Raw genomic sequence first — 6000 nt, 5'->3', positions numbered from 1 at the left:
TCACCTGTAAGAGTGTTCCACAATTAGTCATTTCTTCTATTTCCATTCTGTTGCAATGTGTCGGTCAAGCTATTCACACTAGGTGTCTGTGAAGAATAGTATTAGTAAATTACAGGCCTGCTATTTAAAACCGTGGTTTCTATCAGACATATCACCTATAAGAGTGATCCAAAATCAGCCATTTCTTCCATTTTCATTTTGTTGCAGTGTGTCGGTCAAGCTATTCACACTAGGTGTCTCTGAAGAATAGTATTAGTAAATTACAGACCTGCGACTTAAAATCGTGGTTCTCTGTCAGACTTATCACCTATAAGAGTGTTCCAAAATAAGCCATTTCTCGTGAACGTGGAAAATATTGTCCTCCATTTAAAATGGGCAAGGTGTGTGGCAATGGACAGGGAAGTGGATGTGATGATGCATGCAGAGGCTGAGGCCGAGGAAGTGGCCATGGGCAAGCTGAAATTGTGCCACAACAAACACCCACATCTTGTCACTCGACCTTCCTGTCCCAATTACTAGGGGACCAAGTACACCACTATTGAACCCAGAGCAGTTTCAAAAGGTTGTAGGTTGGATAGCAGATAATGCTTCCAGTCACTTTGCCAACACCACCACCAGTCTTCCACACGGTCAAGTTTCAGCCGTGAGTCTGGACCGCATATTCCTCACCCTGATCCTCCTTCCTCCCACCATGCCTAGTGCCTGGAGACAACTGATCCCACACTTGGACACTCAGAAGAGCTGTTCACTTTTCCATTTGTAGATTCGGGCCTCTCGCCCAGCCAGCTTCAAGCGAATCAAGAGGAGAACGTGTGTAGCGATGCCCAAATATTGGAGCAGCCACGGTAACATGAAGACAATGGTGGGAAGGTGCAATTACTGTCGCAAGAGGTGGATGATGATGATAAGACACAATTGCCAGAAAGTCAGGAGGAGGACCAGGGTGCAGAAGTGGAAGACAAGGTGGTGGATGATATATTAACTGACACAACCTGGCAAGGGGACATACAGAGTGAGGACAGCAGCACACAGTGGGAGGGAGGCGTAGCACCACAACAGGCAGGAAGAAGCAGTGTGGTGTCCGCAGAAAGTGTTCCTCGTAACGCCAACATGACGGAAGTAGCCAGTGCAACTGTTAGGTCTTCCCGAGTCTGGTTATTTTTTAAAGACTCTGCAGATAAACCCAAAAAGGCCAATTGCACCACTTGCCAGGCCAGCATCAGCAGGGGTAGCAATATTAGCAGCCTGACAACCATCAGCATGATCAGGCACATGGCAGCAAAGCACCCGACTAAGTGGGCCGAACCAAAGGGTCCAGCAACAGTGTCTGTGGGTGACACCACTGCTTCTGCGTACACGCCAACCCCTGTCCATGGCGCATGCCAAGATACCTCCCACCTTGCACCTGTCATTGCACACTCTCAACTAGCACCAGCGTTCAGTTGTCCCTACCCCAGTCCTTGGAACGCAAGCGTAAATGTGCAGCCAACGCCCCACAGTCCACACTACTAAATTCACACATTTCGTGAATGCTCGCGCTCGAAATGTTGCCTTTTAGGTTCGTGGCGACAGAAGCTTTCGGTGCCCAGCCGCCACTATTTCTCCCGGTGTGCCGTCTCCGCATTACACGAGCATGTGTCCCACAACATTAGCTGTGCCCTCAACAACGCACTTACTGGGAAAGTCCACCTAACCGACACATGGACAAGTGCTTGTGGGCAGGGACGGTACATCTTGCTGATGGCATACTGGGTTAATATAGTGGAAGCCGGGGCCCAGTCGGACCTTGGGATGGTACACGTCCTCCTGGTGCCGAGGTTTGCGGGCCCTGGGTAAATCAGGGTTTCCCCCACATTTCACTGCTCCTGCACCTCCTCCTCCCCTTCAGTCTCCATCTCTGAAATGACCACATCAGTTGCAAACTGGAAGTAATGCAGCACTGCCTCGGCCAAACGGCAACAGGCTGTGCTGAAGCTGATATGCTTAGGGGACAAACCGCACAACGCTGAAGAGTTGTGGACAGCTCTGAAAGTGCAGGCAGATCTGTGGCTGACAGCCAGGTATGGTCGTGTGTGACAATGGCCGAAACCTAGAGGCGGCTCTGAGGCGAGGCGAGCTCACACACATACCATGCCTGGCCCATGTGCTTAACCTTGTGGCTCAGCGGTTTCTCAAAACCTACCCGGATCTGTCAAATCTGCTTGTCAAAGTACGCTGCCTGTGTGCCCATTTTAGTGCTCGCTCATCACTAGTCCTGACCTTAATCCCATTGAAAATCTATGGGGTGAGCTGAAATGTGGGAAAAAAGCCCTACAAACATTCAAGAGCTTGAACAAACTGCAAAGGAAGAGTGGGAAAAAATTCCAGCTGAGAAGTACAAGAAACTTATAGATGGCTTCAAGAAACATTTAGAGGCTGTCATCAATGCCAATAAATAGTAGAAGTTTAGTGTGTAATGTTTGGACATCGATGTTACTTGGATCCATGAGATATCAATATTCCTACCATAGCATACTGGAAGCTCTATCTTAAAGGGGATCTGTTAGCAGGTTTTTGCTACCTCATCGGAGAGCAGCCTGATGTAGGCAAAGAGACCCTGATTCCAACGATGTATCACTTAGTTTACTGGGTGCAGCCATTCTGAGACAATCAGAGTTTATAGATTCAGCAATGAAGCAGAGCTGAGAAAGCGGACACAGCCAACACCAAGCTCAGTATGTACATAGTCCATAGACAGTGAGTTGCTTATCACAGGAGGGGGTGAAGTCAGACTATCGTGTACGCTGCTGCTGCATCTGAGCAATGATTATCACCAGGTGATAAAACCTTCATTGTAAGTGTAACGCCGGCGCCTCTGCCTTCTGCCTTTCTCCCCCGGCAGAGCAGTCGACTCTTACTGCCGTGCCCTGGGCTGGAGTGTCCTGCTCCTCCTTCCTTCCCTCACTCGGACGTTGCCCGAGGTATGCACACATTGCGCAGATCCCCAGGCACTGTGCTAAGGGGGCACGCGCTCTCCGCCTCTTAAAGGGGCCACATGAGCTGTCCTAAAGTGTCCCCGGCCAAAGGCCAGAGGACACTGACTATTTAAGCCACCTCCTTCAACATGGAGGTGCCTGTGCAACATTGTAATTTTGTTTCCTAATATGCGTTAGTTCTTAGGTCCCAGTGCTTGCATTTCCATATACCTGCCTGTCTATCAGCCGTGCCAGCCTGCCTGTCAGCTGTGCCTGTCTGTGCTTGTTTCCTGTCTCTTGGGGGTCAGCTGCCACCTACCCACCCGGGGTCAGTTTCGGAGTAGCACCTGATCCACCTTCCTCATTCATCCTCGAATCAAAGTAGTCAAGTCGCCGTACATTCGAGGTCGGACTTGGCGAGGTCCCTAGTTACGCCACTCTGGGCTCTCCTCGGACTGCGGCACAGTGGTTCCACCACCCAGCCCCATTACAGTTTGCACACGCCATGGAATCCGCTGGCTCCCAGGCTCCCTCCATCTCTGACCTGTACCAGAAGGTCTCCCACCAGAAAATGCAACAGGACACAATCCTGTCCTTTCTGCGGACTGTGAACACCCACCTGAACGCGCTGTCATCTCCAGTCGCACCCACATCTACCCAAGAGGCAACAACTGCGGTGGGGTCTCAACAGTCTGACAGTGTTGTACTTGGCTTTGAACTTCGACTGTCTGCTCCTTTATGCTATTGCGGAGATCCTGCTCTATGTCGGGGGTTCATAAATCAGTGCACGCTACACTTCAAGCTCTTTACCCATCAGTTTGCTTCAGACGGGGCCAAAATGGCCTTCATCATGTCACATCTCACCGGTGAAGCTCTGCCATGGCCAAATCCCCTATGGGAAAGAGGGGATCCTCTGGTGTCAAACCTTCAGTCTTTCCTAGACGCCTTCCGGAAGGTTTTTGATGAGCCCGGCCGTGCATCCTCTTCTCGCCTCCTACTGCATGAAGGGAACCTAACAGTGGGCCAGTGCACTGTACATTTCCAGACTCTCTCGTCTGAACTCGCCTGGAATAACGAGGCTCTGGTGGTTACCTTTTGGGAGGGCCTTTCTAGGCGAACCAAAGACGAGCTGGCTGATCGTGTCATACCCACTTCACTGGATGACCAGGTGTCTCTGGCCACTCGGCTAGACATCAGGTTCCAGGAGCAATCCAAAGAGGTGACCCGCAAGAGAAGATCTGTGCTTCTAGCCCCTTCCTTCCAAAGATGAAAACCCAGCAAGCCCCACGTGCTGTTCTCCCCCGAGTTTATGCAGGTAAAAGTGAAGGGAACATGTTTATATTGTTGCAGTCCCAAACAGCTGATCCGATCCAGCCCCAAGAAGCCAGGAAACGCCAGTGCCTAGGGTTTGTTGGAACGGCTACTTTGGCAACAATCACTCGTCTCCATCGCTGACTCTGACAGTATCGGTCTTCTGCGGCAACATCCGTTTTGACGAGTCAGCCTACCTGGACTCCGGTTCCGCAGGAAATTTCATCTAGCAGGCCGTTGTCAAACAGTATAGGATTCCGATCCAACGTCTGCAGGATCTGTTGGTGGTTTCATCAGTGGATGGAAAGTCCCTATCTAGGACCATCCAGTTCATTACCGAACCTGTGGAACTTCGGGTAGGGATGCTACACTCCGAGAAGATTCCTCTCCACGAGCTGCCTGACTGGCCCGTCTCACCCTCTGCTACTGGGTTTGCCTTGGCTGCGGAGACATGAGCCTGTCTTGGACTGGAGATCTGGAGAAGTACTTTGTTGGGGTCAGGAATGCTTCTCCATCAAACCTTCTCTGGCTTCTCCATCAAACCTCCCTGGCTTGCCGGCACCGTATTGGGCGTATGCCGACATCTTTGACAAGATGGAGGCTGAGAACCTACCACCTCATAGGCCGTATGACTGTCCTATTGATCTCCTTCCAGGTGCATCACCTCCATGAGGCCGAATCTACCCCCTGTCCCAGGCCAAGATCCGAGCCATGTCCGAGCATATCAAAGAGAATCTGCATTCGACAGGGAGATGAATGTAAAACTGCCTTTAATACCCGTGATGGCTATTACGAGTATTAGGTTATGCCCTTTGCACTCTGTAACGCACCGGCAGCCTTTCAAGAACTGGTGAATGACATCTTCTGGGATATCCACTACACGTGTCTTGTAGTGTATTTGGACAATATCTTGGTGTTCTGCCCCGATCTGCCATCACACCTTAGGAGATGTTCGCCAGGTATTGAAGAGGCTTAGGAACAATTGACCTCTCTTCCATTTCTAGGATACATAATCTCTGAGACCGGTCTGAAAATGGATCCCAAAAAAGTGTCTGTCATCCTGCAGTGGCCCTGTCCAGACGGTCTCAAAGCCATCCAGCGTTTTTTCGGATTCACAATTTACTACCGCCAGTTTATTCCCCACTTCTCTTCTCGGACCACTCCTATTGCTGCCCTGACCCGCAAGGGGGCCAATCCCAATATATGGATGCCGGACGCTGAAAGTGCCTTCATATCTTTAAATAAAGCCTTCATATCTTTAAAGCAAGCCTTTTCCTCTGCTCCTGTGCTGCATCACCTGCAAAATAATAAGCAGTTCTTTCTGCAGGTGGATACTTCATCATCAGGAGCCAGAGCCTTTCTCACCCAGAAGTCCTCATCTGTGACTTGCTTTTTCTTTTCTAAAATCTTTTCTGCCCCAGAATGCAATTACTCCATTGGCGATCGGGAATTGCTTGCTATAAAAATGGCACTGGAGGAGTGGCAGTTCTTGCTGGAGGGGGCTATACATCTAGTGGTTATCTACACGGATCACAAGAATCTGGCCTATTTACAGTGTGCTCAACGACTTAACCCTCAACAAGCTCGGTGGTCGTTGTTTTCGAACACTTCAATTTTGCTCTCCATTTCTGACCAGCAGAGAAAAACATCAAGGCAGACGCATTCTCCAGATCCTTCCCGTCTCCCGATCAGGGGGAGGAGCCTCAACATATTATTGAGCCTTCCAAAATCATTA

This window comes from Phyllobates terribilis, unplaced genomic scaffold, assembly GCF_046119375.1.
Source record: "Phyllobates terribilis strain yellow unplaced genomic scaffold, ASM4611937v1 Scaffold_2__4_contigs__length_985480577, whole genome shotgun sequence".
NCBI classification, from domain to species: Eukaryota; Metazoa; Chordata; class Amphibia; order Anura; family Dendrobatidae; genus Phyllobates; species Phyllobates terribilis.
The sequence above is the reverse complement of the archived record's forward strand: the minus strand, read 5'-3'. Positions refer to the sequence as shown.